Genomic DNA, 12,065 nt, shown 5'->3' with positions numbered 1-12,065 from the left:
TTTGGCAGATTGCTTCTCTGTGGCCTGTTACTAAATCACAGATTTTCAGAATTGAAAGTTTACTGAGTTTCTAGACCACAGGTTCTTGGGGTCAGTGAATTTGTTTTAAAAGTATTTTGATAACCACATTTGCATATAATTAATTACTTTTGTAATTCTATTTTATGCATTTAAAAATATTATTCTGAGAAGGGATCCACAGGTTTTACCAAGCTAATAAATGGTCCACCCCGCCCAGGTTAAGAACTAATCCACACACAAAATGAATCTCCATTTTAACGTATTTGGCAAGTGGGTTGTCCACAACTTTGTTTGTAAATCTCCAGGGAGGAATCTTTACCTGTCACCTCCTAGAGGCAGCTCATTCCACTTTTGGATAGTTTGTTTTGTTTTTACGTTGATCCTAAGTTTGCTTCTTTGCCTCTCCACCTTTATTACTTCTAGCTTGTCCTATTGAAGCAAGACCAAACAAATCTTAATCCTCTTTCACATGGCAGGCTTTCAGATATTTGAAGATAATTGTCAGATGTTTTGAAAGCCATCTTTTCACCTGGCTATCCACCCCCAATTCCTTTAAGCTATCTTCATATGGTATGAACTCAAGATCCTTCACTAACCTTATTGTCCTTCTTTGGGTACTTCCTAGCTTATCAGTGTCCTTCATAAAACATGGCTCCCTAAAAAAAACCAAACCAAAACAAAAAAAACAAACAAAAAACATGGCTCCCTGCTCTGAATGTGGTTTTCCAGATATGTTCTCACTAGAATAAAATACAATGAGCCTATCACTTTCTCATTCTCTAATGTTTGGCTTCTCAGTATCATGGAAGGTTAAAATAAGCTTTTTTAGTTGTCATATTGCATTGGTGACTCAGTGATCTTTTAGTACCTTAAAATCCTGTAACAACAATGTTGCTAGCAGCTGCTGTAGAGGTAAAAGACCAACAACACCAGCACACAGAAGGGCTGCCAGCACAGATTCTTTGATCTTCTTTTCTAAGGAAAGCAACTTTAAGGGGTTAACATTCTCACTTTAATTAAATATATATATCATTCACTTAGTTCAGGGGGAAAAGCCAGCACCTTGAACTTCAGAGCAAATACAAACAGAAATTACAAACAGAAAATGTAAACAGATCAAATAACACAAACCAGCCTATCCATAGCAATACATAAAATAATTACCAGAGAGAGAAGCACCAACATCTGGGTTTTTCAAAGCCATGGAGTGGGGGACTGTGTTCTTTCAGTTGCTACCCAGAATCTTGTTACCAACACTCTTTTCAAAGAGTGTGCCCCCAAAGGCAAAATGCCAACCTTAGATCTTATATACATGTCTCAGGGACAAAGGGCACCTCAGGGTCAAAGGGTATCGCAAGCATTCCACTCAAACTCATGTGAACTAGGCCTTTCCTTGCAGTAAGCAGGTCATCAATCAATCAAAGATTCCTTAGTGCTGAGAAGCACTCCAAAACAAAGACGACAAAAAGTTCACTTTGCCATTACATTTGAAAGGCAAGACTCATTAAAGGTACTTGATTACCTCAGCATTCCAAAAGAAAAAACAGTAAAAAAGTCTCACCTTAATTACCATAACAAATCCTTAGGTTTTGTATAAATAAATTGTTCTCTAGGCCTGTCACTCCTATCCTGTACTTGTGAAATTAATTTCTGAAACCAAGTGTAAGACTTTATGATTATTAATACTAAAATTCGTCTTACTGAATCTGGCCCAGTGTTATAGTTGTGAAGATGTTTTTTGATCCTGACTCTGACATCTAACAGTTCCTCTGAGCTTTGGTCATCTTTGAATTTGACATGAATACAATTGGTGCCTTTACTTAAGTAATTGATAAGAGTATTAAATAACACAGGATCAAGGAAGGATTTTCCTACTGAAGACCTTTTAAGCTTATATGGGACAAAAACTGAACCCCCAAAATTAAACTTAGAGGCTACTCAAGTAGAAGGTAGAAAATAATTTTTTTATTACACTCCCGTGGAAAAGGGTGGTCTCAACCGGTAGATATTGGGTAGGGAGAGGTGGGGTCCAGAGGGCAGAACTTGAGCTTTATATCCTAAGGTAAACAACCCCCCACATCACCACTGGGCTTTTACTCTCATTGGTGAAGTCCAGGCTCACAGTCTCAGGAGAAATCTAAGCCAGGTACAAGGGATAAGGAAACACTAATTGAGCCAATCACAATTCTTAAGACCACCTATATCCTTATTTGGCGAGGCTCGTTTTGAGGTGGTAGTGGGGAGGAAGTGGGTCCAGCTTCTCTGAGTTCCAGATTCCTGTAGGTCAGGCGATTTCTTAGTAAATCCCCCGAGAGTTAGGCCTAGCTGTCAATCAGAAGCCGTGAGCCATGCTGATTCCATGAGAGGGATTCACCATCCCACTCAAGCTTACGTTAAACATTTAATCATTGTTTTTTAGAATTTGGCTGTTCAGTTATTAATCCATCCAATTGAATTGTTGTCTAGTCCGTAATACTTTCTTTTCCATAAAGGTAGTATGAAAAACTTTATTATAACAGTTCTTTCAGAGATCTAGGTAAACTATTCTACAGGTCTATCAATTTTGTAATGCTATTCAAAAAGGGATATAAAGTTTGTCTGGCACAGCTTATTCTTCTTGAAGTAATACTGGCCCTGACGTTTTTGATTAGCGTGCTGTTCTTTGTCTAGATGTTCACTAATCATTCCTTAATAATATGTTCTATAATTTTGCCAATAATCAAAGTCAACCTCACTAGATTATAGTTTGTCTACTCCTTTATCTCTCTTCTCTCTTTTAAAAATTTTTATATTTCCTTTTCTGTAATCATGTGTGTGAGAAACGGGGTTTTGGGGATCACTGGACTTCCCCAAATTGTGAGAACATGTGGCTTTGGAGATCACTGAACTTCCTAGGCAGGGCCAAAGTCCTGAAGAAGAAACCCATGATAATCCCTAAGAAGGCTGTGCAGACCACAGGACTCCCAGGGGAAGGCCAAGTTAGCACCGCCTCTTAATCTGCGGGGATCACAGAGCTTCCTAGGGTCAGACCCTAGGAGGACCCGAGTGATGGCTCCTTTGAATGGTTGTGGGGAAATCACAGGATTTCCTAGGGTTGGACCCTGAGAAAGAGCCAGATGATGACCCCTAAGGAAGGCCGTGCAGACCACAGGACTCCCCAGAGGAAGACCAGGTGGTAGCCCCCCTTAATTCTGCAGGGATCACAGGGTTTCCTAGGGGCAGACTCTAGGAGGACCCAAGTGATGGCCCCTTTGAACGGCGGTAAAATCACAAGGCTCCCAAGACAGGGCCGGAAGACCCAAGTGATGTCCCCTTAAGAAGGCTGTGCAAACCACAAGGTCTCCCAAGGGAACCCAGAGTGGTAGCCCTCTTAACACCACAGTGGGGATCACAGGACACCCCAAGGTTAGATCCAGAAGTAAGCCTGGGATGAGCTGCCGCTGCCCATTGCTTCCCTTCTCTTGACCTTAGGGAGGTCCATGTGATATGCCCCCTTCTCACCCAAAGAACTCAGGACCAGAGTGGGCAGAGGAAGGTGTTTATTACACTTCTCACGAGAGTGGGTGTAGTGCTCGCAGGAACATTCACACTGATACAGCTTCAGGAGCAGGGGTAACCATTTCCTCCACTCCTGCTAGAGTTATGGTTAGTTTACAATCTTTGTTTTTTTACATAGTTTTCCTAGGTTATACAGTTTATACAGGTAGGATAATAAGGATACAGAAGCAAAAGTGAAGTTAATTAGATTTTCCTTGTCTTAATTTAGGATTAAACAATATTCTTTTTCTTCCCCTACTTTCCCTTTTTAACATATGCAAATCAGTAGGCCTGGACTTTTCTGAGTTTAGGACATCTACATTCCTTACTCCCCTGAGTTCCCTCCTTAACATATGCAAATCAGTAGGCCTGGACTTTTGACCAAGGCCAGACCCTAGATAAGCCTGAACTGGTTCAACGTGGTTCCTCTGACTGCCTTCTCAAAAAGCATTCTTATAAGCCTCCAACCCTCACCTGACTGGCCTTGAGGCCTGATTTATGCTAAAGCTAGGGTGGAGAGGAGGAGGAGGAAGTATACCTTCAGTTCTGTGGAAACAAAAACTCCTCCTTCCATTTCTTACAATGTGTAATAATTTTCCATAATGTTTCAGACATGACTGATACTGCCTTAGTCATATCTTTCAGCTTTTCCAAGGATGAGTTCATCTGTGTTGAGTGACTTGGACTCCTCAGTAGCACCTAGGTGCTCTGTAACTTTAAAAAAAAAAAACTAAAAAAAACTTTTTTCTAAATAACAAAAATTCTCACCCTACCACCCTAACCCTCCTCTCCCAGTTAAGAACAAAAGAAAAGTAAAACCCCATTACAAACATGTATAGTCTGTCAAAACAGATTTTCACCAGAAAAATTTGTCTCATTATGCACCTCTCTATCAGGGGTAGGTAGGATGTTTCATCATTAGTCCACTGGATTTTTTTTTGCTTGGTCATTACTCTGATCAAAGTTGCTATTTCTTTCAAAGTGGTTTGCCTTTACCATGTTGTTATTATTGTATAAGTTATTCTCTTGGTTCTGTTCACTTCACTCTGCATCAGTATATACAAGTTTTTCGTGGTTTCTCTGAAACCCTCTCCATTCTTTCTTTTTTTAAAAAAAATAAGATTTTTTATTTTTAGTTTATAACACTCAGTTCCACATGATTTTGAGTTCCAGAGTTTCTTCCCCCCCACCCCCAAGATGGCATGGAATCCAGTATATCTTCCACATATAACTTAACGTTGAACTTATTTACACAATAGTCAAGTTGTAAAGAATTATGACCAATGGAATGAATCATGAGAAAGAAGAAACAAAACCAAAAAACAAGACAAAACAAAAACAAAAGAGAAAAAAAAATAAAAGGAAAAAAACAGTTTGCCTCAATCTGCATTCAGACTCTGGTGTAGACAGCTCTCCCCATCATGAGTCCTTTGGAGTTGTCTTTGAACCTTGTATTGCTGAGAAGAGTGAAGTCTATCAAGGTTAGTCATCACAGAATCAATATATCTGTGGTTGTGTATAATGTTCTCCTAGTTCTGCTCTGCTCACTCAGCATTATATCCTCTCCATTATTTCTCATAGCACGATAGTATTTCATCACATTTATATACCATAACTTGTTCATCCATTCTTCAGTTTATGGGTACCCCCTCAGATTCACGTTCTTTGCCACCTCAAAAAATACATCAATATTTTTGTATATCCTTAAGAGTTCACTATGCTTAGGACCAATCCTTTCCTTGATCTAGCTTCTAATTCTTCCTCTTCCCTTCTCTGTTTTGCTTCCTGTGTGAGTGGGTAAATATATTTCTATATACAACTCTGTATTCGTTTTCTTCTTTCCTTTAAGCAGTTCAGATGAGTGGAATTGAAGTGTCAGTTGCTTCTGCCTACCCACTCTTCCTTGTCTATTTAGATGTCTATTTGTGCACCCTGATGTTGTGAGATAATTTTCTCTAACCTCTCGCCATTCTCCATATTCTTCTTCCCCTCTTATTTCATTCTCTTAAGATCATGAAGACATAATAAAACCACTCCCAGGCTTTGTCTAATCTAATTTTTTTCATCAGGAATGCTTGGAAGTCTTTTATCATTAAAGGTCCATTTTTTCTCGTGTAGCATTATATTCCGTTTCCCTGGGTAAGTTATTCTAGGCTGTAAACTATCCTTGGCCTTCTGTATTATTGTTTTCCAAATTCTCTGCTCCTTTATATTGATGGCTGCTAAATCATGTGATTATGATTGTGGCTCTTCAGTACTTGAATTCTTGGCTTTTGCAGCATTTTTTCTTTGACTTGGAAGCTCTGAATTTTGGCTATGATGTCACTGGGAGTTTTCATTTTGGGGTTTCTTCCAGAAAATTCTTTTTTCACTAAGAGATCTATCAGTTTTAAGATTTCTTGAGAAATTATATAGGCTCTTTTTTAAGTCATGGTGTTCAGGTAGCCCAGTGATTTTACACACACACACACACACACACACGTGCGCGTGCACACGTTAGCTGTTTTTGTTATGAGATAACCATATATTTTCTTGTTTTTGACTTTGTTTTCTTATTTCTTTTTGCCTCATGGACTTTTATTGACTTCTCTGTGGTCCATTTGTGTTTTTAGGGGATTTGTTACTTGGGCAAGGTTTCGTACTTCTTGTGCCAAGCTGTTAATTGCCTTTCCAATATTTTCTTTTATAGCTCTCACTTATTTTTCGATATTTCCTTAGTTAAATAACATTTTTAAAAAACTATCCTTTTAAACTCTTCTAGAAGTTCTAATTCAGTTTTTGCCCAAGCTATATTTTATTCTGAGGCTTTGCTTATAGAAATTTTGAAGTCACTTTCTTCTGAGGGTTTGTTTGTGCCTTGAGCTTCCCTGCTAAATAATAGTTTTTTTATGATGGGATTCTTTTTTTGTTTGTTCTTTCTTCTAGCCTTCCTTTCAGACTTGATGTTAGTTAGGATTGACTGCCATACTTTTGGAGAGAAAGCCTGGGCTTGGAAGATGAGAAAATGGAGGCAACTCTATGTAGACCATCCTTCCTAGGAATTTGGCTGTAGGAAGATACAGGATTTTTTAAAAATTAAATTTGGGGGGCAGCTAGGTGGCGCAGTGAGTAGAATACTGGCCCTGGAGTCAGGAGTACCTGAGTTCAAATATGGCCTCAAACACTTGACACATTTACTAGTTGTGTGACCTTGGGCAAGTCACTTAACCCCAATTGCCCTGCCTTCCCCCCTGCAAAAAGAAAAAAAACAAAAACAAAAAAAATTAAATTTGGGAGAAACGATAGAGAATTTAACAAAAAATTAAGACTTAGGGTGACTTGGGCATGTTCGAAGGTGATAAGGAAGTAGTCATTTGATAAAGAATGATGGAAGATGAAAGAGGATCTAATGGAGGGAACAAACTTAGAAACTGAAGAGAATGGGATCTGGTGCAGAGTGTAAGAATTATGCGATTTGAGTAAAGAATTCAAAGGGAAGGCTACGGATGTTATTTTTTGTCATGTTAAATTAATAACTTGATGTTGAAAGCAGAAGTTTTTAACAAACTTAAATTTTTAATGACAGGTTAGCATAATTAGCATAATAAATCTTCTTTTGTGCCCTTAAAAAGATGTGATTTGAAGGTTATTTAGAATTGGCCATTGCCATGTTACATATGGTAAAAAGAGAGTGGAAAAAAAATGATTCAAGCTAATAATAAGAATAAAGTTAAAAGTAATAATCAAGGTTCGGAATGAGAAAGAAAGCCAAAGTAATAAATTATCTTGATATTTAATATTACCTTATTGCCCTGAAAATTGATGAACTCCTACTCAGATCTCAATCCTATACATTATATGTCTCTAGTGTTCATGTTAGACTAGCTTTCAGAGAGATTTACAAAAATTGTACTAGAGCAAAAACAGTTCTTGCCCTCAGGAAGTTTTCATTCTAATGGGGAAGACAATATATCTATAAATTCCTACATATAAGATAAGTACATAGTAGATAGAAGTAATGTTAGAGAGGAAAGTAGAATGTGGCCTCAATTTTTGAGCTGACTAAAGGAAGCCAGGGATTCTGCAAGAAAGCACTTGGGAGGGGAACAATAATGTTTTCAATATTTTAACATTTCTAAAATTTTTAATTATAATTTTTTTTAAACTCCCTGCCCCCATCCACTGAAATCTCTCCTCGTTTTTCTTCTTCCCTTTCCCCTAATTAAAAAGAACAGCAAAGCTCTTGTAGAAAAATATAGTTTGTCTAGAGAAATAAACTCTCACATTTGTCATGTCCAAAAAAGATTGAAACATAATCTTCATCCCAAGTGCATCAGGTCCCTGTTAAAGAGAAGATAGTGTTTCATCCTTGTGTTGTTCAGAGTACATTGATGAAAATGAAAGACTTGGTTTAACAAACATTATCTACCTAATATATGTATATGTGCAAGGCAGTGTTTCTAGGCAGTAAGGATACTGGAACAAATAGGAAACAAAGCCTGCTTTAAAGGAGTTTATATTCTTTTGATGGGAAAAATCAAAGCATTGATGGATATGAGGCAGAATTTGAAGTGTGCCATTTCCAATATTGTGATAAAGATGGCTGGTTCAGAGTACACACTGAGCCTTGATTTTTTTTTTTTAAAGGAAAGAGCTCTTGCTTGAGAAGTTTGTGGAATCTAAGATACACTCATGAACAGTATTTCTTTGGCCATATTTTATTGTGTCATAGTCCAGTAGATTTAAGTACTTCCACCACTGCTGTCCTAGTTCAGATTCTAATATGTGTCCTGTTTGACATTTAAAACTCTTCATTACCTACTTTACCTCCCTGCCCCCTTCCAACTTTCCAGTCTTGTCTTACGTTCTCTATCCTCACCCCCAAGTGATCTAGTGATCTTGGATCTCTTGATGTTCCATGAAAAGACACGTCATCAGTGGACTGGGTATTTTCACTGTCTGAGATCTCTGCGCGCCCCCCTCCCTTCCCCCGCCCCCAGCCTAGAATGCTATGTCTCCTTATCTCTGCCTTCTAGTTTCTCTGGCTTCCTTCCAATCTTAGCTAAAAATTCCATCTTCTGCAGGAAGCCTTCCCCAGTCACCCTTAATTCTAGTGCCTGTTCTCTGTTGTTTATTTCCAAATTGTTGGGTCCTCCATTGAACTGTTCACTTTTTGAGAGGAGGGACTTTCTTTACCTTTCTTTATATCCCAAGTACTTAGCACAATGCCTGACATTGTTGGTGCTTAATAAATATTTATTGACTGACTGCCTGGGTTGACATGATAAACTTTTTTTTTTGGAGGGGGAAGGCAAGGCAATTGGGGTTAAGTGGCTTTCCCAAGGTCACACGGTTAGTGTGGTTCTCCTGACTCCGGGGCCGGTGCTCTACTTGCTGTACCACCTAGCTGCCCCAGATGTAAGAACCACACAAATAGTCTGTTTCTACTTTCTGCCCATTCCAGTGTGTGCATCACAGTTCTCCCAAACTGATCTTCATAATGCATCAGTCTGATCGTGTTAGTCCTTTGCCAGAAATAACTTTTCACTTATTACCAACAGCTTACCAAATGTTGTACAAATTTCTCAACATGGCATTAAAGGGTATTTATAATCTAGCCTTATTTCATACTATATCTCTTCACATTTTCCTATATTTTAGCTAACCTGAATTACCATCTTTCTTCCTGCCCTCTCTGATCTTACATCATCATCCTTCATCCCTAAAATGAATTCCTGCCTTGCTCCTGTCATCTGCTGAAATCCATTCTTTCTTCAGGTTCTTGTTCAGCAGTTTCCTTCATGAAATGTTTTCCAGAGTAATTTCTCTTTCCTCAGATTTCTCATAGTACTTCCTTTGAATCTCTTTCTATATTTATTTTAATTTATCTGATAGTTATTTGTTTATATTTTCACCCCTTGTAGTTTGTTTGTTTTTTTTTTTTTAATAAATACACTGTTTGGTAAAGGGGCTTGTTAGAGCTGAGAAGGATCATTCTGTACACAGATGATCAATGTTAAGAGATGCTAATTGACCAGACCGGACAGAGACGGAGACAGACAAACAGACATCTTATAGTGTCTTCCCACCTGCCCAGCAGAGCACAGCACAGGGAGCCCCTCGATCATGTCCTGGATTCGGTAACACTTGGTCAATGGACAGGATGGCTGGCTAGGGGCAGGTCCTCAGTCGGGAGGGGGTACTGAGTGCCAGTCAATACCCTCAGAGCAGGAAGAGGGGCATCCTGGAATTGGCACTTATGGCTTGAAGTCCCTGGGAGAGGACGAGGTAGGCATACTAGTCTCACACATCACTCAGGGCCTTGTGGGCAAACTCAGGCAGCACAAAGGCTGTGCAGTGGATGTCTGAATTGTAGTATTTGAGGTTCATTTTCTCTACCTGCTCCCGGGTCAGCTGCTGCACTGATACCCGGAAGTTAGTGCTCAGGATCTTGCTGCAGAGCATGAAGCCAGTCTGGCCTCTGGGGTAAGTGGGGATGGCGCAGTAGGCATATTCCATAACAGGAAGCAGAAGTGACGCATTTCCTTGATGAAGTCCAGATGCAACCATTGGCACTCACCAAACAAACTCTTGGCAGGACCCATGGGGTCTGAGGAGTCAGTAATGATGACATTGATGAATTTTTCAGTCACAGAAACTTGAAGAGTCAAGAGAGTATCCATGTGGATGAAATTACAGATTCTTGAAGTATTGAATTTTGAAGTAATAATACATTAACACTTTAATAGCTCTGTAATCTCATCAATACAAGTAATCCTCCAGTAGTGCATCATATCCTCATCCAGGGGTGGAGAACCTGCGGCCTCAAGATCACACGTGGCCCTCTGGTTCTGCTGCATGAATTCAAATCCATCTCGAACGTGCAAGGTAAGCTTTGGGTTGGAGTAGCCCATGGCCATGCCTGACACGTATTTCTTAGAGACCTGGATCACATCCTTGTCAATCTCATACTGGACCACAGACTCCACAGACAGATGCTTCACCGCTTCCCGAAGGTCTCCTCTATCCCCACCACCAGTGATTAGCACCTTTCGTGGGCTGGGCTGACTGCAGAGGGGCAGGTTGGCAGTCACCTCCTGGTATGAGAATTCATCCCTCTCTATGCAATGAATGACTCCATCCAGCACCAGGATGTTACTGTAGGTCTGTGGAAGACCAGGATCTCTGGTAGCGGGAGCACTGGTGGTGGAGCAGCTTGTCCACCTACAGGAAGATGACTTGGCCCGGCACCAGGCTACACATCTCCCAGAACCAACCCTTGCGGAGGGCCAGGGGATGCACAGACCATGGCAGCCGCAGCACAGTGGGGCAGCAACACCTGCCCGTTTGCCCTCCTGACAGCCTGCGCCACAGCCTAACCTCCCCTTTCTAGATTTAAAGCTCATTCAGGGTAGATGTTATGACAAATTTTTTTCTTTGTGTCCTAGTGCCTTGTGCCATGTTGAATTTTTAATGGCATCAGCTTATATTTGTAGTTTCAACACAGGTAACTAGCCATCTGTCACTCCTCTACACATATGTAAGTCTTTACAAAACTTGTAAGGTTGCTGTTAACTTGATCAAATTGAATTTACATGGCCTGTCCTCTTGTTGTTTCTAAGAAATATGTCTGAAATTGGACTGTCGCCTGATGGATGGTTAGATATGTTTCTGATGGTGCAGTCTCTGCAGTCCCAGGCATAAGTTACTGATAGCTGTGAGAGATAAAATATCTATTCAGTTAATATGACTTTTCTACAAATATTATACTTTTATTAAAATGATTAATAAAAATACATATTGATTTCACCTCATCTTTTAAAGAAATTTTTAGGAAAGGTAGAGGAACTTTGGTGTCACTTTCTCCTTGCATATTGACAGTTTCGTCACTACTAGCCATCTCACAATAAATAGCTGGTTTTAGGTAAGGCCTAAAAGAAGGCCTTTTCCCTATATCTCCTATTGTTGAAAATGGCACATGGCTCCTTTCCCTTGGTCTGCTTAAGACATTTCTTTCTCACCTTCTATTCTAGATATGGTTACCTGGGTAACAAAATTACTCCTTCATTAAAGCTGGTACTTTCCCTCTCTTGTTCCTCTATAGTTATTTTTTATCTTTCTCTTTTTTTTTATCTTTCTCTTTTTTAATGATGCTTCATCTATATGAGCAAAGATTCCTTGAGAACTCTCAATTTGGCTTTCTAGCAGAATATTAATAACTAGCATTTATATAGTGGCATTAAGGTTTGCAAAGCGCTTTGCATATGTAACATGTTTGTCCCCACCCTCTAAGGGCCAGGTTTGTCACTTTTTGCCCCACCCACCCGTATTTTATCTTATTTGTTCCCCACAACAACCCTGTGAAGTAGATGCTATTATCGGCTCCATTTCACAGATGGGGATACTGAACAGCAGAACCAGACAATGTTTTCAGGGTGCCCTACTTTTACCCTTGAACGTGAAAATTTATGGTACATTTCAAAGTATTTACGTGGTGGTTTCCTATCAATAATATTGCTGAATATTAG

The 12,065-nt window shown here is 39.6% G+C and overlaps 1 protein-coding gene and 1 pseudogene across 2 annotated transcripts in view; one reads left to right on the top strand and one right to left on the bottom strand.

Annotated features, from left to right (window-relative positions):
- ASXL2 (ASXL transcriptional regulator 2) overlaps positions 1–12,065 on the top strand; it is a 183,615-nt gene that overhangs the window by 83,055 nt on the left and 88,495 nt on the right. The window lies entirely within an intron of this gene.
- Positions 9,841–11,437, bottom strand: LOC118841217 (annotated as a pseudogene).

This window comes from Trichosurus vulpecula, chromosome 3 (assembly GCF_011100635.1).
Source record: "Trichosurus vulpecula isolate mTriVul1 chromosome 3, mTriVul1.pri, whole genome shotgun sequence".
Taxonomy (NCBI): domain Eukaryota; kingdom Metazoa; phylum Chordata; class Mammalia; order Diprotodontia; family Phalangeridae; genus Trichosurus; species Trichosurus vulpecula.
The sequence above is the reverse complement of the archived record's forward strand: the minus strand, read 5'-3'. Positions and strand labels throughout refer to the sequence as shown.